Below are 21,706 nucleotides of genomic sequence, written 5' to 3' on the forward strand. Positions count from 1 at the left end.
CATTTTTATTTTCAAGGAATGGTGACGAAGATATGGAAAAACCAATGTTTTTGATTCAGTTTACTTATACTTACTGCCAACTGCGACTTCTACTTTATTTTAATAAAAATTAAACTTAAAAGATTACAAAATGAATATAACCGCTCGGTTATTTATTTAGAATTTTGCGATCCTAAAATTTCCGCGTCCGGGATAAGAATAAGATTTCTGCGCCCATAAAAACTCCTCTGGTACCCTCTTTAGCTGAACCCTTTAATTTTTGAATGTTTGAAAATAAGCTTGATTTGTTCCCGTTTGCACCTAGTTAATTAAACATGAATATACGTTCATAGCTCAATTTAGCCACTCTTGGTTATTTACCTCTTATCGTGATGAAAACCGCATGGTGCTAAGCACCGCCGGTAACAAGATAAAGCGTGCCATGATCGGTATGTTTGAACAACAAATTATGAGAATACAAATTTGTCAAATGATATATCCCATAAATATGTATTTTTCATAGTTCCATTTTTGAAGTTTTTAAGTAAAAGTGATAAAAAGCGTATCCGTGTGTAGGCCTACTTTTTCCGGTTTTGTAAATATTTTCTTGGAATTCCACTATGGTTCAAAAATAGGTATATTATACGAAATTTCGGAGATATTAGATATTACCGTTAAAATGGATCAGCAATACCATCCATTTCTTAGACAATTTAGAGAAAATAGAATATATTTTCCCTTAATTGTCTTGTTTAATGGTAAAATAGTTTTGTCGCCATAGCTTTAATAAACAGCTATTTATACGTTATGTATTATAAGTGGTTATGCGTTATGTTTTATGAATGTTTTTAGTGGTATGCACTAATAAGCTATCATAGGCTATTTATTACATATTTATGAGTTATTATGTGTACTATGAGCTACTTATTGTCGTCCTTCACGTTAGAAGTGTAATTTCATATTTTTCAGTTTTCTTTTGATATATTTGCTTTGCTCCTCTGTGTTCATCCGTGTATGAATAGGGGCATAAACAAATTATTATTATTATTGTATATTGGCATAATATAGCCGCAGAATTTTTTCTTAAAACTCGTCTGAATCGATGCAATAAAGTATATAAAGAACATCTTAGAAACTTGCACAAAAATTGCAGACAACATATTACCATATCTGAATTCATGCATAAGACAGTTTAGATTATGTAGTGACTTCCTTGCGACAGCCACGATGGAGCCAGAATTCCTTTGCAGTGGTGTCGTTTGGGGGAGGGGGTTGTTGCGCCTAATAATGTTTTTGGGTGGGGATATAGCCCATGCCCCTTGACTCTCCGGATGTAGGCCCCTCAGTAAAAATGCTGGAGCTACGCACCTGTTTCTTTGATTAGGAAGCAGGGTTTCATCCACTCCGCCATCACAAGGTGAAAAATCTTCCTTGCAGGAGTCGTTCCACATCCTTCCAAGCTCTTTCTTCTCTTTATTAGTTTCCTTATTAGTAAATATCAGATGGCCAGAATACCTATTCTGGTATTACTTATACCTATTCTGGTAGAATCCTCTCTTTCCAAACCTATGGACATTAGCACCTGTAATAGGGTCTTGCTTCAAACACCTATTTGACAAAAACAGAATAATGTTTTTCACTTTATATTTTTAACATTATTAGCCTTATTCATGCTATTGTCGAACAATCAAGGATCCTCATTACTGTGATTTCCTAATTAAAACAATCCTGTACATCAATCAAGACGGGGCATTTGAGGAACGATTAGTTATAATAAACTCTCTTAGAGAATCGAGAAATAACGACCCTAAAACTCATTTTGATGTTTCAGATCCTTCTCTTCCCATAAATATCTGTTGTAGAGGTTTCAAGCTCTTATCTGCAAAAATATGGAATTTTGTATTTTTTGGCCAGAAGAAAGATCACGGATGCGTGTTTATTTGTTTTTGTTTTTTTCCCTGGGGTGATCGTACCGACCCCGTGGTCCTAGAATATTGCAAGAGGGCTCATTCTAACGGAAATTAAAAGTTCTAGTGTTCTTTTTAAGTGAACAAAAAATTTGAGGGTAACTAGGCCTCCTCCCACGCTCATTTTGCCCCATATACGTTCGGAGACTATACTGGTCTTGTTTCCTTTCTTGGTTTCATACGTCATTTTTTCCCAAGTCACCGGATCAAAATTTTGAGATAGCCATTTTGTTCAGCGTAGTCGAAAAATCTAATAAGTATGTCTTTGAGGACGACTTAATCCCCCACTGTCCCCGGGGGAAGGGCTAAAAGTTATCAAGAGAGAAGAAAACTTCTATGAAGGGAGCGCTGGATTTTCCAGCGTTATTAAAAAAAAAACAAAAAACAATGAGAAATTAAATAATAAAAAAACATGTTTTTTCAACTGAAAGTAAGGAGCAACAATAAAACTTAAGACGAACAGAAATTATTATGTATATGAGGGGGTTTATCCCCTCCTCAATGCCTCACTCTTTACGCTAAAGTATTTTTAGTAATTTCAAAAGAGCTATTCATTATAATTAAACGGCCTTTGTGATTCAGGGGTCATTCTTAAAGAATTGGAACAAAATTCAGACTTCGGTATAAAGAGCGAGGTATTGACGAGGGAGCGAACTCCTTTATACACGTAATATAAATATACATTAATAGAAGTTCCTTACGTAAGTTAGTTTGTGAGTTATGTATATTTATTACAAATGAAAACGTTCATGAATAAAATAAAAGTTCTAGTGGCCTTTTTAAGTAATAAAAACTAGGAGGGCAGTTAGGCCCCCTTCCTCGCCCTCTTTTTCTCGAAATCGTCCGATCAAGACTTTGAGAAAGCCATTTAGCCAAAAAAAGTAAAAATTAATATGCAAATTTCATTTTAATTATTTATGTACGGTGAGCAAAATCAAAACCTACATTAATTCAAAAACATTCAGAAATTAAGTAAAAAAAAATATAAGTGAAAGTAAGGAGCGATATTAAAACTTTAAAGAACAGAAGTAATTTCGTATATGAAAGGGGCAGTCCCCTCCTCAATGCCCCGCTCTTTGCGCTGAAGTTTGACTCTTTCTCACAACTCTACTTATTAAAACAATAAAAAACTTTAAGGCAAATAGCGGGGCGTTGTGGAGGGGACAGCCCCTTTCATACACGGAATATTTTCTGTTCTTTTTAAGTTTTAATGTCGCTTCTTAGTTTCACTTGAAAAAAAAATTGGTTTTTTTATTTAATCTTTTTAGGAGTCAAACTGATCCAGATGCTCCAAGTCTGCCATCAGCTGCCTAAGTCCTCGGTGCTTAAGATGAGGATGCCGTCCAGCAGGTCGAAAATAGTTCAAGATTAGCATATTTATTCATTTTATTTTGACGAGGATTGGTAGCTACACCAAGCACCTGCCCAGGGGGGGGGGGCTTTTATGCCAGAGTAACCAAAATTTCTATGAGTGTCCAATAATTTCATATACTTTGCATTGAATTCGGCTGTTGTTTTTTTTTTCTTTTTTTTTGTGTTCTACGAAATCACAAACATACGTAGAGGAGGGAATCTAATCCTTTGGCTCCGATATCTGTGAATTTATTATTTTTTTTATAACCCGTAATAAATTATGAAAACATATCTGTTCGCAAGGTAGTATGGAAAGAGTTCTTACCTTTTAAATTGATTACAGATAGGTGTAAAGTAAGAATTTAATGTGATAACCTACAAGTGGGCATTATAAACTTAATTCTAATGTTGATGTGCCAAAAATATCAAATTGATTAATGGTTGATATATCTGTGTTGAGTAGAAGTTTTGTAAATGATATGTGAAGTTCTAGACATTAGAACGTACATTAATCTATTTTGAAGGGTGGGGTTGGGTGACATTTCAACGATGAGTGTAATCGATAAAACACCAAAAATAGCCAAAATATGTGAAAAATATGAGAAATTACATGATAATCATAAAAAATATTATTTGGAAGAATGTTGAACGGGGCCAAATAGACCCTCCCTCCTCTTACCTATACACCTGAAAGTATTGGTTTCTTATTTTGAACATGGCTCTGACTTAGCTTGGCGAGGAGGTGTCCAGCCGGGCATATATTTTGAAATCCAATTTTATTTTCCAGTTTCTTTCAATATTTTCTTAGTCACATTTTGCCTGCTTTCTAATGTTTTGACCATGTGGGCCCCCCTCCTCCCCATAAAAAATTAGGTTCTCGGATATTAATTGCGACTTACACTGCTATTTAACTATGTAATAAGTATATACCCTATCATTCAGGCAAATCCAAAGTTGGGTTGTGGGCAATACTCCCACCACGAATCTCACATCTTCTTATTTTCCCTATGATTTTTTCATCCAGCTTAAAAATCTTTTACGATTTTAGGTTCTATCAAATCAATTTCCTAGGTACACGCTGGCTTAGAGGGGATCATATAATTTTCCTTTAAACCATAGTCTGGATATTTGTACATTGGGTGTAAAGAGGAAGGCTTTGGATAGGAGAAACGTGTGTAGCTTTGTTGCCCACAGATGGCGAATTGTTAGCAGTAGTAGCAGCAGGTCATTGGATTATTCATATTGGTAATGTCCCAACCCACTCCCCCCAGAAAACAGCTGATGTTTAAGTTGAATAAATGACAAAAATAAAAAAGGACTATTGCTTTCCTATGTAATTCTGCTCTAATAATATTTATTGATTTTTCACTTTTGGTGGTCAATGTTTTGTAATTCAATATCTTTTTTTAGAAATAATAAGATTATTCAGTTATTAGTTTGAGAAATGAAAAAAATAAATATGTCAGTGATGGTGAATTCTGCAACAGTTGACATTTGCTTGCATGAAATTTTGGTGAAATTAAAATTCACAAGAATGTTAGACGGTTACGTCCTATATTTCAGAAATCTGTCTGGTTTTAAGTTCAATAATAAAATGCTAATTTTCTTTGCAAGATGTTGTCATATGAGTGATGTCTTATGTCAGAAACTAATCGTTTGATGACATCCCCAGTCATGATGAGGTAAAGAGAATATTCACCAGCCTTCAAGATAATAAAACGTGTGGACCGAATTTCATTTGAGCCAAAGATTCAAAATAATTTCTTTTTACTCTATTTTGAGGAATTTATGTCATAGACTACATCTAGAGTCGCATCCAGGATTTTTTTTTTCAGGCTTGGGGGATTTTACAAAAAACAAAAAATTTGTCTATATTCATTTTTGTTTCGTTTTTGCGTGTAACGTGACAAACATTTTGGGAGGATGGGGGAGGTTATTACCACCTAACACACTCATTGGATATGGCCTTATCTACATCACTGATCAATGGCGTATCGGGGGTGGCGGTGCTGAAGCGTTTGCCGGGTTGGAACTCCCTTTGCAAGAATTTGTTTCTGACTCATTAAGTGGTTTTAAAAATGCAAGGGAAAAGAAAATTTCTCATAAAGACTAAAAAAAACACTTCTTCAGGTCGTGAATTAGCCTTTAAAAAGCAGACAAAAGACCCTTACTCCCCCATACCGAACAAAAATTCTTTTGGTGCCCTCACGAACAAAAGTTCTTTTGGTAACCCAAAAGACAGGGGTTGCTTAATAGAATTAGAACTTCAGAGGGGGTAGGGGCAAAATCATAAAAGTCACAAAAACAATCGAGGTAACGATAATATACACTAGCTTTCCAAATCATAAATGCACGTGGAATAAATTCTAATTGAGGCACAGATTCAAACCATAAACGCCTATAGATTTAACTTCAATTGAGCGGAAGATCAAAACCCACGCTTTTTATTCTAGCAGCGGGCATAATCATGCGGTTATATACCACCCACTCTGCGTGTTATTTGGGGGCAGAAAATTTGTTTAGGGGCAAGACCGTATCCAGGGGGATTACTGGGTTTGACCCCCCCTCTAAAAAATTTCTGACATGTAAAAACACAAAAATGCATACAGACAAATTTTTTGTATATTTTTAGTCTTTTTCTTGTGCCCCCCCCCCTCCTAAAAAAATACCCATAATCCGAACCAAAATCCTGAATAAGCCTACGTTTAGCGGACCTTAGTTTTGGGTAGGCCAATTTTTTCAAAATTCACCGAAAAAGCGAACTATATGAAGAGGCAAAGGCTCATGCGTTGGCCTGAGCAGGCTAATGAGTTGTCCCTTAGATCTAAAATATATTTACGTTTTGATGGTATAATATTTCAAAACTGTTTTTTTCTTTTTTTCGTATTGTCATCGAAAAAAAAATGAAAACAACTAAACTACTCACCTAGATTTTACAAAGTACATCCCCCCCGATATTTTTGTGAGTTGACGCCACTGGTCAAAGGAAAACGTGAGAAGAGTCGTAAAATTCGTCCAATTAAGGACGGACAAGGCCTGAAAGCCCACTTACATATGCTCCCAACTCGAGATATTTGAGGGAGAGGGGCTACCGAGCCAAGAACAAACCCTGAAACATGAACTTGGACAAAACATGAAAAAAGAAAACCCTGCATCTATGGCGGACAATGTAGCCCCTTCGGCATAAAAGTGCGCTAACTTGATGGAAATCGTTTAGCTGCCACAGTGAAAGTCGGGGTTTGGATTATTGGAGGAAACCAGTTTCTTTCGGTAGGGAGAGGGCCAGGGATAATATTTAAAAAGAATGTTCGACAAAACCGTCTGGTAATGATTTTAAGCTATCTATAAGCTGTATATAAAACCTTTTACTTTCCTAGAATATAGTGTCACTCTGCATCACATTTTGCCCATAATTATACTAGCGGTCTTTGCAAATAAACAGTTTTTGTTGAAGACAAGCTGTAAGGCAGGGCTTCCGCCCTCGAATCTAAAAATTCGGGGAAAAGTTTGAAAATTCGGAGAGTTTTCGGGGACAAGTCTTCAAGATTCGGGGGATTTTCGGGGGTACGTTCGAAATGAAATTTTGTTGCCAAAAATTTGAGAGCCAAAAATGGTTATAGCTTCATTTTCAGGCTCAAGTTGGACTTGGATCCGCGTAGTTTTTAAACAAAGTAGGTTTTAGAGCTAGAATACAGGATTGGAACCCATAGCTAAAAATGATTATTGCTGATATTACGGAAAAAATCTCAGAACTGTTTCCAAATTAAGAAAAAAATAGGCTGAATTACACTCTGAAACTTTGTAGATTTAGGTTTTATATTATCTTTGCTGCTTTATTCTCTTAGCCCAAAAACGAGACTCTTATGTCATTTATTTTCAGAAAGACGACAAAAATAAAGCATAGAAAGGCAATAATCGCATACGGAGCAATGACAAGTGCAATGATTTCTCCAAATTAATGAATATTCTTCGGCAAGCAAACATTAGGAATTTAATAAGCAAATCACCTGAAAGCTAGGAGCAACAGTAACAACTAAAACGTAGAAACGATATCATGATAAAAATAGAAACAAAAACGATAATCCTCATATAAAAATAAATCTTCTGGGATAGTCCGCATTTTTGCAGATAGGAGCTTTAACCCTGTAGAGTTGCGTTCTCTGACACGCTGAATCTGATGGTGCTATTTTCGTTAAGGTTTTTGAGACTTTTATGGAGTATTTTCTTCACTTTTCAAAAATTAAGCATATTTTCTCAGGCCCATAGTCTTTGAAAAGTAACACTGGACTTACAGTATCTTATATATTTGGTATCAGCATAATAAGCCAATCATTTTGAAATATCTGTTGTTTTTAGAGCTTCGGTTACTATTGAGCAGGGGCGGATCCAGGATTTTTCTTAGGGGGGAGGCACATAATAGGTTGCGTGGATGAACTTGACAACAAAAAAATGCCTGCAATTTGAAGGGAACCTCGACAACTATGCTTCGTAAGTAGGTAGTGGAAATGGTCGTAATCTAATCCAAAACCTGGTAAGGATTAAAGTTCTAATAAATCTGTTGAAATTGAAATGGTATAAAAATATTGATACTAAATAGTAAGTTATAAAAACCATCCTGCCATTTAAAAAAAAAAAAAATGAAAAGCTGTTCACCATCTATAAAAAAAATGACATTCAATATTTTCTGCACAATTTTTTGCCTTTACACTTCTGACCACTATAGCGAGTGAGTTAATCTTTTTATTGTAAAAAAAAAAAAACGATCTTCAACCATCTTTTGGAGTAATGCACTCTTTGTGATCAAACAGTTCGTGGTAACGAACTGTAGTAAGGAGCGATCCGGCTCAATAGTAACCAAAACTCTAAAAACCTGATATAAATAGCTACATCAAAAGAATCGCATTTTAATGCTGATTTTAAATATATAAGTTTCATCAAGTTTAGTCTTAGCCATCAAAAGTTACGAGCCTGAGAAAATTTGCCTTATTTAGGAAAATAGGGGGAAACACCCCCTAAAAGTCGTAGGATCTTAACGAAAATGACACCATCAGATTCAGCGTATCAGAGAACCCTACTGTAGAAGTTTCAAGCTCCTATATACAAAAATGTGGAATTTTGCATTTTTTGCCAGAAGACAAATCACGGGTGCGTGTTTATTTGTTTGTTTTTTTGTTTTTTTTTTTTTTCCCAGGGGTCATCGTATCGACCAAGTGGTCCTAGAATGTCGCAAGAGGGCTCATTCTAACGGAAATGAAAAGTTCTAGTGCCCTTTTTAAGTGACCAAAAAAATTGGAGGGCATCGAGGCCCCCTCCCACGCTCATTTTTTTCCCAAAGTCAACGGATCAAAATTTTGAGATAGCCATTTTGTTTGGCATAGTCGAAAATCTTAATAACTATGTTTTTGGGGATGACTTACTCCCCCACAGTCCCTGGGGGAGGGGTTGCAAGTTACAAACTTCAACCAGTGTTTACATATAATAATGGTTATTGGGAAGTGTACAGACGTTTTCAGGGGGATTTTTTTGGTTTTGGGGGTAGGGTTGAGGGAGGGGGCTATGTGGGAGGATCTTTCCTTGGAGAAATATGCCATGGTTGAAAAAAATTCAATGAAAAGGGCGCAGGATTTTCTAGCATTACTATAAAAAAAAACAATGAAAAAATAAACATGAAAACGTTTTTTCAAATGAAAGTAAGGAATAGCATTGAAATTTAAAACAAACAGAGATTATTACGCATATGAAGGGCTCTAAAAATACTTTTGCATAAAGAGCGAGGTATTTAGGAGGAGATAAATACCTCGCTCTTTATGCTAAAATATTTTTAGTGATTTCAACTATTTATTCAACGGCCTATTTGATTCAGGGGTCATTCTTAAAGAATTGGAACAAAACTTACGATTTAGTGTAAAGAGCGAGGTATTAACGAGGGTACAAACCCCCTCGTACACATAATAAAAATATAAGAATATAAAAGTTTGTTACGTAAGTTAATTCTTAAGTTACGTATATTTTTTACTAATAAAAACGTTCATTGAATATTAAAAGTTATAGTAGCCTTTTTAAGTAACCGAAAAATTGGAGGGCAGCTAGGCCTCCTTCCCCACCCCTTATTTCTCAAAATCGTCTGATCAAAACTAAGAGAAAGCCATTTAGCCAAAAAAAAATTAATATACAAATTTCATTTCAATAATTTATGTGCGGAGAGCCAAAATCAAACATGCATCAATTCAAAAACGTTCAGAAATTAAATTTAAAAAACTAGTTTTTTAACTGAAAGTAAGGAGCGACATTAAAACTTAAAACGAACAGAAATTACTCCGTATATGAAATGGGTTGTCCCCTCCGCAGTCCCACGCTCTTTACGCTAAAGTTTTAGTTGTTTTAAAAAGTAGAATTGTGGCAAAGAGTCAAACTTTAGCGTAAAGAGCGTGGGACTGCGGAGGGGACAACCCATTTCATATACGGAGTAATTTCTGTTCGTTTTAAGTTTTAATGTCGCTCCTTACTTTCAGTTAAAAAACTAGTTTTTTTTATTTAATAATTTGTACGGGTCAAACCATTTAATGCGTAGCGTAACTTTGTGGCATCGCTTAATAACTATGGTAGTAATGAAGAGTAGGAAATGAGGATAAAGATACAACTTGTATATTCGTAAAAGACATACTAAACATTAAATGCTAGTTCGTTTAGGAATGTAACAAGAAAAACATATTTTTTTTGTTATAATGTAACAGATAGAAGTGCATAGAAAACATTTAAAATGAAAGTTTTAAGCACAGGTAATAAAGCGTTAACTAATCACTGTTTTTTATTTTTCTAAATAGTGTTTTTGAATTTCTTCCTGTTAAGTGCATTCGATTTTTTAGATATCATTTTGCGAGCCTCAACTTCGGCTGATCGTGCTAAAGAGTTCATAGTGAATTCTCCAAACGGACTAATGAAACTTACTAAGGGGGTTGGGAGGGAAGTATGCAGAAAGGGTTATTTTAAATCTCTAGTTAAGAGTTTAAGAGTTTTGGACCATAACTATTGCAATGGTACTGTTTTATGCTTTCAAGCTTTTCCACTTAAGAAGTGGCATCAAAAGTGCCGTTTTTAGTGCTATATGGCATTTACGGATGGTAGAACTGATAAAAAGCACGTAGATATGAGGAATAGCTTTCAAAAGAGTCATTAAACATCTCTCTAAGAAGTTCCGGATGTCCACTAGACCCAGCTTTTCCACTTGAGACATGGCACCAATAGTGCCATTTGGCACTATCAGGTGGTGGATTTAATAGGGAAAATGTAGATATGAGGAGTAGATTTTATTTGAGCCATTAAAACTCTGTCTACAATGTTTTGGTAGCCCGCTAGCCCCACACCCTTAGAAATGGCACAGAAAGTGCCATTTTGGGCCGTACTTGCAGACGATGGAATTTATAAAAAGAAACAGGTAGATGTGAGAAATAGCTGTTGGATGAGCCATTAAGCATCTCTCTATGATGTTCTGGTAAACCGCTAGCCCTGGAAAAAAAGAAAAGAAAAAGAAAAGAAAAATCGGGAGACAGATCAGTGCTACCCATGCCAAAAACTGAAACTGCCCCTCCCACCCCTCATTTTTACCATCCCTCTCCCAGATGAAATTTAGTTTCTCCAAAATGTTGTCAAAACTAAGATAAGGCTGCAAAATTCAAACATCTACTGAAAGAGGTCAGTTTTCTTTAGTAGATCTTTACCCTTTTTATTACTATATGGCTCGTTTTTCAGTTTGCTCTGTCATTTTATCTTGATTTGAGAAAAATTGACGCCAGCTTTGATCCCCCCTCAACCCCAACAGGATTTTGACAAAACCATCCCATTTGTTGGGGGTATGTATTTATTGATCTACTAAGAATGTCGTTGCAAACCATGAACTAGATGATCTCTATTCCTTTTTGAATCAATATGCTTAGCAAAATACCTTCCCGGGACATTCTTTAAAAGATTTTTGAAAATGAGTGTATGACCTTTACAGGATCAGTGGAATTATCCTACCTTGAAAATAATCAAACAGTTCGTGGTAACGAACTGTAGTAAGGAGCGACCCGGCTCAATAGTAACGAAAATTCTAAAAAACGGAATTTTGATACCAATAGTTACATTAAAAGAAACCGCATTTTAATGCTGATTTCAAATATATAAGTTTCATCAAGTTTAGTCCTACCCATATGCAATAAACATAATAACATAACATATTGCAATAAATATATTGCAGTTAAAAATAAATATTAAGGTGTTAAATACTATAATTACTATTGACTAAATGCTCTTAAATAACAACATCCCTAACGATAATCGTAACCAGGGGAGGGGCAAAGGTTTGAAGCATATCGTCTAAAATGTAAACATAAAAAAATAAAAACATTATTTTTCTTAACTGATTGGCAAAAAAATATATAGATAACTTCAATTGCTGAACCCTTTATTGTAAACTCTCTAGAAAACTGACATTCCCATGAAATATTTGTAAAACTACACCAGTCCCCAAGGTCTCCAGAAATCTGCCATTCCCATATTCTACTGAAAAATACATTTCCACATTCGAATTACATAAATTTCTGTACCATAAAAACTATGACAACTGCTTTTCTTAAAACCACAACTAACCAAATAATATAAATCACAAGAATATGCTGACCCAAAGCCTCCTGAAATGTGAGAATAAGTTTACAGCCACTATAAAATCAAATTTCGACCCTAGTGAAGACTACTTTTTATGGGAGTGGCGGATTTTTGGAGACCTTGGGGACTGGTGTAGTTTTACAAATAAAATGGTGTAAAACTACACCAGTCCCCAAGGTCTCCAGAAATCTGCCATTCCCATATTCTACTGAAAAATGCATTTCCACATTCGAATTACATAAATTTCTGTACCATAAAAACCTGAAATGTGAGAATAAGTTTACAGCCACTATAAAATCAAATTTCGACCCTAGTGAAGACTACTTTTTATGGGAGTGGCGGATTTTTGGAGGCCTTGGGGACTGGTGTAGTTTTACAAATAAAATGATGTAAAACTACACCAGTCCCCAAGGTCTCCAGAAATCTGCCATTCCCATATTCTACTAAAAAATGCATTTCCACATTCGAATTACATAAATTTCTGTACCATAAAAACCTGAAATGTGAGAATAAGTTTACAGCCACTATAAAATCAAATTTCGACCCTAGTGAAGACTACTTTTTATGGGAGTGGCGGATTTTTGGAGACCTTGGGGACTGGTGTAGTTTTACAAATAAAATGGTGTAAAACTTCACCAGTCCCCAAGGTCTCCAGAAATCTGCCATTCCCATATTCTACTGAAAAATACATTTCCACATTCGAATTACATAAATTTCTGTACCATAAACACTATGACAACTGCTTTTCTTAAAACCACAACAAACCAAATAATATAAATCACAAGAATATGCTGACCCAAAGCCTCCTGAAATGTGAGAATAAGTTTCTGTTCACAGCCACTATAAAATCAAATTTCGACCCTAGTGAAGACTACTTTTTATGGGAGTGGCGGATTTTTGGAGACCTTGGGGACTGGTGTAGTTTTACAAATAAAATGGTGTAAAACTACACCAGTCCCCAAGGTCTCCAGAAATCTGCCATTCCCATATTCTACTGAAAAATGCATTTCCACATTCGAATTACATAAATTTCTGTACCATAAAAACTTGAAATGTGAGAATAAGTTTACAGCCACTATAAAATCAAATTTCGACCCTAGTGAAGACTACTTTTTATGGGAGTGGCGGATTTTTGGAGACCTTGGGGACTGGTGTAGTTTTACAAATAAAATGGTGTAAAACTACACCAGTCCCCAAGGTCTCCAGAAATCTGCCATTCCCATAAAAAGTAGTCTTCACAAGGGTCGAAATTTGATTTTATAGTGGCTGTGAACAGAAACTTATTCTCACATTTCAGGAGGCTTTGGGTCAGCATATTCTTGTGATTTATATTATTTGGTTTGTTGTGGTTTTAAGAAAAGCAGTTGTCATAGTGTTTATGGTACAGAAATTTATGTAATTCGAATGTGGAAATGCACTTTTCAGTAGAATATGGGAATGGCAGATTTCTGGAGACCTTGGGGACTGGTGTAGTTTTACAAATATTTCATGGGAATGTCAGTTTTCTAGAGAGTTTACAATAAAGGGTTCAGCAATTGAAGTTATCTATATATTTTTTTGCCGATCAGTTAAGAAAAATAATGTTTTTATTTTTTATGTTTACATTTTAGACGATATGCTTCAAACCTTTGCCCCTCCCCTGGTTACGATTATCGTTAGGGATGTTGTTATTTAAGAGCATTTAGTCAATAGTAATTATAGTATTTAACACCTTAATGTTTATTTTTAACTGCAATATGTTCCATACATTCCAAAGAAATTGAATTGCTACCTTATGTATCATTTCACTCCCCTTATGTCAAGAGCTGGATACTTACATAAAGCACACCTTCATTAAGCTGGTAATTATATTGACGTTATCAATCTTAGTGAGTAAATATAAGTGAACCTATATAAACACCGTCAGTAAAATGATGACAGTGGTCAGTTGATTGCTGTGTAGCTTCAGGATGTAACCGTCGCAAAAAGAAAGTACTTTGATAAGTATATAACCTAAAAGTGTCAGAATATGAAGGATCTTATTTATAAAATGTACAACATATCTAAGGATAACTGATTAGATTAACAACTTTTTTCTTTGCTCTTTGTATGCAGCTGCGTCATTAGAGCTAGAAGGAGAATTGATAGTGATAACATGAGGATACAGCTCAGATCGCAAAAAGATTGCTAACAAAACTAGTAAAGTCTTCGAGCTGAAAAACTGGAAATTGTCAGAGAGATTTATTATGTAGAAGGTAACAAACACCTGAAAAGAGAAATATATAAGATCAAGAGCGTTGGATTTATTTATGTTCTTGTAGGCAAGGCCGACTTACCTGGTATGAACCCCCCCCCCAAAAAAAAAAAAAATATGACTCGTAAAATGTAACAACAATGCATATAAAATGTCTAATGTGTCTTTTAAAGTTTTTGTAATCCCCTTCCCCGAAAAAATCCTGGATACACCCTTGCAAAGGGCTTCTACACTCTCCTTTTTATGTATGAAACGTCAGTTACTGAGAATCAGGATGTCAAAAATGATTCACCTGCCCCCTAACATCCCCTTACAACTTCACTACCATTTGCGGTAATTACATGTTAAATTTTTATGTCGCTCCTTACTTGCAGTTGCAAAAACTCGGTTTTTTATTTAATTTCTGAACGTTTTTGAATTAATGCATGTTTTGATTTTGGCTCACCGCACTTGAATAATTAAAAAGAAGTTTGCATTTTTTTGGCGTTTTTTTTTCTATTTAATTTCTGAACATTTTTTAATTAATGCATGTTTTGATTTGGCGGTGGGCTCACCACCAATGAATAATTAAAAAGAAGTTTGCATTTTTCTTGGCTAAATAGCTTTTTCGTAGTTGCCCTCCAATTTTTGTTTACTTAAAAAGACAACTAGAACTTTTCTTGTTTTACGAACGTTTTTATTAGTAATAAATACACGTAACTTGTGAATTAACTTACGAACGAACTTCTATATTTGTATATTTTTATTGCATATATCAGGGGATTCGCCCCCTTGTCAGTGCCTCGCTTTTTGCACTAAAGCTTGAGTTTTGTCCCAATTCGTTAAGAATGACCCCTGAATCACAAAGGCCGTAGAATATATTGTTGAAATTACTAAAAATACTTTAGCGTAGAGAGCAAGGTCTTGAGGCGGAGTCAGACCCCCTTATATACGTAATAATTTCTGCTGGTTTTAGGTTTTAATGCTGCTCCTTACTTTCAGCTGAAAATTTTTTATTTATTTATATGCTCATTGTTTTTTCTAATAATGCTAGAAAATCCTGCGCCCCATTGATGGAAATTCTCTTCATTCATGATTAATTCCTCCATAGACAGATCCTTCCACGTAACCTCCCCCCTGCTCAGCGTGAAAAAGTCCAACTGAAAACGCTTGTACACTTCCCAATAACCATTACTATATGTAAACAATGGTGAATTTTGAAAATTGCAGCCCCTTCATCGGGGACTGTGGGGGATTAAGTCATCCTAAAAGACGTAATTTTTAGTTTTTTCGACTATGCTGAACAAAATGGCTATGTCAAAATTTTGATCTTCTGGCTTTGGGAAAAAATGAGCGTGGGAGGAGGCCTAGGTGCCGTCCAATTTTTTGGTCACTTAAAAAGGGCAGTAAAACTTTTAATTTTCGTTAGAATGAGCCCTCTTGTGACATTCTAGGACCACTGGGTCAATACGATGACCCCTGGAAAAAAAAAAAAAACAAATGAACATTTGATCTGTTTTCTGGCAAAAAAATACAAAATTCCACATTTTCGTAAAATTCCGCATTTGGTGTGATTTTTGTTAAGAATCTATGGCTTTTAAGGTTTTTTCCCTGTTTTCTAAAATAAGAAAACTTTCTCCGGCTCGTAACTTTTGGTGAGTAAAACTAAAGTTGATGAAACTTATTTATTTAAAATCGCATAAAATGCAATTCTTTTGGTGTAACTATTGGTATCAACATTCCATCATTAGAGTTTCGGTTACTATTGAGCCGGGTCGCTCCTTACTACAGTTAGTTACCACGAACTGTTTGATGAAACCAGTTTTTTTGTCCACACGAACATAATCAGCTTGGCCTGAGCGAGAGAAACTGCTATGCATGTATATTTTCATTAAATATTTAATTTATAGAGGTGGTTAGATATTTCATATAATGCGTTCCGGGTGGCCTGCTTTCCATAATCCTCCGTTGTGTTTTCCACAATTTTGTTACTAAAGCTGGCCTGTTATATTTCCATAATATTTTGGCATATTTTGTCAGGATTAACCTAACTTCACTTCTTTGGTGTATAACAGGTAAGAATCCTATTTGCGAATCCTGAAAATTAAACGAATTACTTAAAATATTATCAATTATGGTTTTCAGGAAATGTTGTTTAGTTATTGATCTTCTACAAAAATAAGAGGAAAGAGGTAACAAAAATATGTGTTATGGTTAACTTTTTTTTCGAAAATTTTGTTAGCGTGTTGTCTTACTAGACATTTAAATAAAAAAATAGAACATTCTTCAAAATAGATCTTACATTATGTAAAGCACAAGAAACACTCATGAGTTGGGAGGATTTGAGGGAGGGGGGGGTCCTCAGTTTATAATTATAATTCCTTCCACTTTTAGATTTGACATCTTATTAATTGTCATCTATTCTCTTTTTTTTGTCTCACATTTTTAGGCTATTTTTATTCTATTTAAGCTATAAATTTGTTCTTTACTTGCTATTCATAATTTTTTTTTAAAACTAATCACACCAGAAGACACATTAGAAAACGTAACAAAATACAAAAAAGAAATTTTTAGAAATTTACAAAAAAGAGTAGTACTATACTCATGCTGTAATTTTTGTTATGGCAAGGATTTACTTTCAGCGTTTGAAATACTGAAATAAATGACAAATATTGATGAAAAGAATAAATAAAAAACAAATCATTGAGTATCCTTTCAAGTGAATTCTGCTCTTTATTACTTATAACTAATAAAGATATCCGGCAAAATACTGATTTCTAAAAACGAAGAGAAGGAGAGTTTTGGGTAAATTTCCTCAAAGTCTGTTGACAAGCCACTTCTTGGGGAACAAATTCTTTGAACCCCCAAAAGTGTTGGTTGATGTGTCCCTATTATAATAGGCTATAATATCGCTCCCAAGCCGTTGTTTGGAGTAGAAATCTCTTGTGAGAAACTAGTCGAAAAAAATTTATTTCTTGATTAGGCATGACATTTAGTCTTAATTTGAAGGAAATGATTAGTAACAAATTTAAAGAATACGAGAGACGGAACCACAAAGATGTTATAAATTCAGGTTCAACTAATTTTCCAATCCTGTTTGGATATTGAATAAATTAATTTTCACAAATTAAAATCAGGAAATTGGCTGTGGAAATTACCGTTAGGACAGGAAGCGGCTGAGTTGGAAATTTGATTCTTTGCGTTTAATTGGAATATTATGACGGAAAATTATATATCAATGACTGATAAAATTTAAAGATTAATTTTTTAAATAGTGCAAACAAATTTCTATGATAATATCATATATAAAAGCTATAAGTATAGTTGCTAAAAGTATGGATGAGTTAGAAAAACTAAGAAAGTTTCAGGAAAACGGATTTTAAATCTTTGAAACTGTTATGTTGAAGGTCTATCTGCCTAATTTCTTGCGTTATTTACCTCTTCAAATTGGATGTTTAAGAATTAGATTGTAGTTAATAAAGGCGCTTGAATTATCAGATTTTGATCTATCGGCTGTCGTAGATGACGTTTTGAGTCAACCTTCGAGAAAGTAAGAAAGACGTCAGAATGTAGGGTCGGATCAATAACAGACTTGCCGAATAATCAAGGCTAAACTGCAAAAAGTTTTGTAAACCTACAAAGTACACTAAGTACAGCTGCTGTAACGCCGGAACGCGAGGCAGTTGCCATCCACCGCCAGTCCAAAGATGTTTAAACACTAATCACGACAGACTGTTTTGAGTACAACATATATTATTTATGCTGTGTTTTTGAACAATTGATTGATTTTGCCAGATTCAGGTGCGTATGTAGGATCTTCTTTGGGAGGATGGAGGTGAGGAACACACAAACAACTGACGGGTGATATAAAAAACATACTAAATTATGTTGGATATAGTAAAATCTTGCAATTTTGAAAGGGAAAACATGATTTTTTTAGGAATTTTATTAAATTGACACGTTTTAAGGCTAGAATTCGTATAGCCTTTTGAATTTATTTTCGAATTTTCTTTGTCAAAACCATATAAATATGTCCAGAAACCGCAAAAATTAATCTTTACCCGATCTATGGCCAGTTGTCCCTTTCTTTTGACTTTCAACTGCTAACAAATAACTAAAAACCGTAAAAGTTTATCCAACTCCGATTTAAGTTATTCGCAACTAAAAATTACCAAGAAAGCTAGAATACTTTTAGCAATATGCGAAATATTCCTCCAAACATTATATCTAGGGTTCTAGCCTAAGTTGATAGGTCAACCAGGAAATGAGACTCAGTAAGATTCATGCGTGCGTGCAGTATGTTCGGTCTGTTACTCAAATATCAAACAAGCGCGTTTTCATGTAATTAAATAAAAAAAACTAGTTTTTTAACTGAAAGTAAGGAGCGACATTAAAACTTAAAACGAACAGAAATTACTCCGTATATGAAATGGGTTGTCCCCTCCGCAGTCCCACGCTCTTTACGCTAAAGTTTGACTCTTTGCCACAATTCTACTTTTTAAAACAACTAAAACTTTAGCGTAAAGAGCGTGGGACTGCGGAGGGGACAACCCATTTCATATACGGAGTAATTTCTGTTCGTTTTAAGTTTTAATGTCGCTCCTTACTTTCAGTTAAAAAACTAGTTTTTTTTATTTAATTTCTGAACGTTTTTGAATTAATGCATGTTTGATTTTGGCTCTCCGCACATAAATTATTGAAATGAAATTAGTATATTAATTTTTTTTTGGCTAAATGGCTTTCTCTTAGTTTTGATCAGACGATTTTGAGAAATAAGGGGTGGGGAAGGAGGCCTAGCTGCCCTCCAATTTTTCGGTTACTTAAAAAGGCTACTATAACTTTTAATATTCAATGAACGTTTTTATTAGTAAAAAATATACGTAACTTAAGAATTAACTTACGTAACAAACTTTTATATTCTTATATTTTTATTATGTGTACGAGGGGGTTTGTACCCTCGTTAATACCTCGCTCTTTACACTAAATCGTAAGTTTTGTTCCAATTCTTTAAGAATGACCCCTGAATCAAATAGGCCGTTGAATAAATAGTTGAAATCACTAAAAATATTTTAGCATAAAGAGCGAGGTATTTATCTCCTCCTAAATACCTCGCTCTTTATGCAAAAGTATTTTTAGAGCCCTTCATATGCGTAATAATCTCTGTTTGTTTTAAATTTCAATGCTATTCCTTACTTTCATTTGAAAAAACGTTTTCATGTTTATTTTTTCATTGTTTTTTTTTATAGTAATGCTAGAAAATCCTGCGCCCTTTTCATTGAATTTTTTTCAACCATGGCATATTTCTCCAAGGAAAGATCCTCCCACATAGCCCCCTCCCTCAACCCTACCCCCAAAACCAAAAAAATCCCCCTGAAAACGTCTGTACACTTCCCAATAACCATTATTATATGTAAACACTGGTTGAAGTTTGTAACTTGCAACCCCTCCCCCAGGGACTGTGGGGGAGTAAGTCATCCCCAAAAACATAGTTATTAAGATTTTCGACTATGCCAAACAAAATGGCTATCTCAAAATTTTGATCCGTTGACTTTGGGAAAAAAATGAGCGTGGGAGGGGGCCTCGATGCCCTCCAATTTTTTTGGTCACTTAAAAAGGGCACTAGAACTTTTCATTTCCGTTAGAATGAGCCCTCTTGCGACATTCTAGGACCACTTGGTCGATACGATGACCCCTGGGAAAAAAAAAAAAAAAACAAAAAAACAAAAAAACAAACAAATAAACACGCACCCGTGATTTGTCTTCTGGCAAAAAATGCAAAATTCCACATTTTTGTAGATAGGAGCTTGAAACTTCTACAGTAGGGTTCTCTGATACGCTGAATCTGATGGTGTCATTTTCGTTAAGATCCTACGACTTTTAGGGGGTGTTTCCCCCTATTTTCCTAAATAAGGCAAATTTTCTCAGGCTCGTAACTTTTGATGGCTAAGACTAAACTTGATGAAACTTATATATTTAAAATCAGCATTAAAATGCGATTCTTTTGATGTAGCTATTTATATCAAAATTCAATTTTTTAGAGTTTTGGTTACTATTGAGCCGGATCGCTCCTTACTACAGTTCGTTACCACGAACTGTTTGAAAAAGTTTATTTTTGTGACCTCTAGCCTTTCTTATGCGGCTAACAGTAATACAAAACGTGTAAAACATAGAACTAATATCAATTGATATATGCATGATGAAAAGTTCTGACTGAGAACATTCCTTTGGAAAAGATTGAGTCTTCCCTCCAAGCAAAAAACTTTCCCCAGAAAACTCCCGGAAAAGAACAAAAAAAAGCGTATAATTGTACTTGTGCTATTATGAAGGTGGGGTAGTGGATCATTTGTAGCCAGGGGGCAGATGCCTCAAAGAGTGCAAATTAGTGCCAATAAATCCTAAATCTCGTTGTGCTTCAGATAAATATAGAAATAGTTCTAAGGAAAGGGGGAAATAAAAATTGATACATAATCCCCCTTGATTCTCGTAGATATTTCCGTTCTAAGTCTTTAGTATGAAAGTAAGAGTAGCATCACCCTTTAAAACGAGCAGAATTTATTCCATCTCAGAGGGGAACTGTCCCTTCTCAACCCCCTCGTGGTCGTAGAAACTTCAGAGGATGGTGAGCCCGGGAAATTGAGAGTTCTAGTGACGTTTTCAAAAGTCAAAATTGATTGGAGAGCAGCCATCCCATATCATAGAATTTCTTTTGATATCTGATCCTTTTGGAACCCCTTAGGTCATTTGATCAACATTTCGTGGCACCTTTTTTGTTCAGAATAGTCAAAATTACCCATAGCTTGTACCCAAGGATAACAAAACCACCATAGCCCTGTAAACCTTATACTACTTATTTCTGGTGATGTCAGGGTTTACATTAATAATCATCTAATATTGGCATGCGATTAGTGGTAAGCGTGTAGACGAATTGTTCAGAGCTAATGGTTCACGTGGGAGGAGATAGAAGAAGAGTCTCTTTTCTATAAACTATTCATTTATTCTACACAGTCTATATTCATGGCTTGAAAACAAACACAAGAGAAGAACTCTACAGATGTACTGTACGAGAGGAACTACTTCAAACACTTCAGAAATTCGTATGTAAATCATTTCCAAATCCCCTAGAAACACGTTATACTAAATTGAAATTGTCTGAATTCCACTTTTTGGTATTATAAACCTATTCTTCTTATTCTTAATTTCACAAGGCAAAGCATCATAAATTCTATAAGCCCGTGACCTACTTAGGGTTCTAGAACCCAATATAAACTGCCAAGATAAAATTGGCCCACATTGCATCAAAATTGCGTGGCATGTTTTCTGTTCCAAGACTTAAATTTAAAAGTTTACAGCCCCATGGGATAAGGGCCGTAAATTACGCGAATTGTCGATGCTTTAGCGGAAAAAGAGGGGGGAGGGCATATTTGATTGTGGGAGTTCAGTTGCGTGAAACTCTTAGAGACTATTTTATTGCTCAAAAAGATCATCAACATTTTTCTGTGGGAAGAGGTAGTGGTTCAGGGTCCAGAATTGAGTCACATTTTATTTTCCTGAT

At 34.9% G+C, this 21,706-nt stretch overlaps 2 long non-coding RNA genes across 3 annotated transcripts in view; one reads left to right on the plus strand and one right to left on the minus strand.

Moving 5' to 3' along the window:
• LOC136025012 (uncharacterized) overlaps positions 1 to 21,706 on the plus strand; it is a 57,587-nt gene that overhangs the window by 32,243 nt on the left and 3,638 nt on the right. The window contains exon 3 of one of the 2 annotated variants that reach the window (XR_010616995.1): positions 3,215 to 4,731. The exons of the other annotated variant lie outside the window; for it this stretch is intronic. This is a non-coding gene — a long non-coding RNA (uncharacterized LOC136025012). Of the gene's footprint in view, positions 1 to 3,214; positions 4,732 to 21,706 lie in introns of those variants that run through there. 2 annotated transcript variants of the gene reach the window in all.
• The window catches only part of LOC136025013 (uncharacterized), a 32,947-nt gene continuing 25,191 nt past the window's right edge, over positions 13,951 to 21,706 (minus strand). The window contains exon 3 of the long non-coding RNA XR_010616997.1: positions 13,951 to 14,187. This is a non-coding gene — a long non-coding RNA (uncharacterized LOC136025013). The remainder of the gene's footprint in view (positions 14,188 to 21,706) is intronic.

This window comes from Artemia franciscana, chromosome 3, assembly GCF_032884065.1.
Source record: "Artemia franciscana chromosome 3, ASM3288406v1, whole genome shotgun sequence".
NCBI lineage: Eukaryota > Metazoa > Arthropoda > Branchiopoda > Anostraca > Artemiidae > Artemia > Artemia franciscana.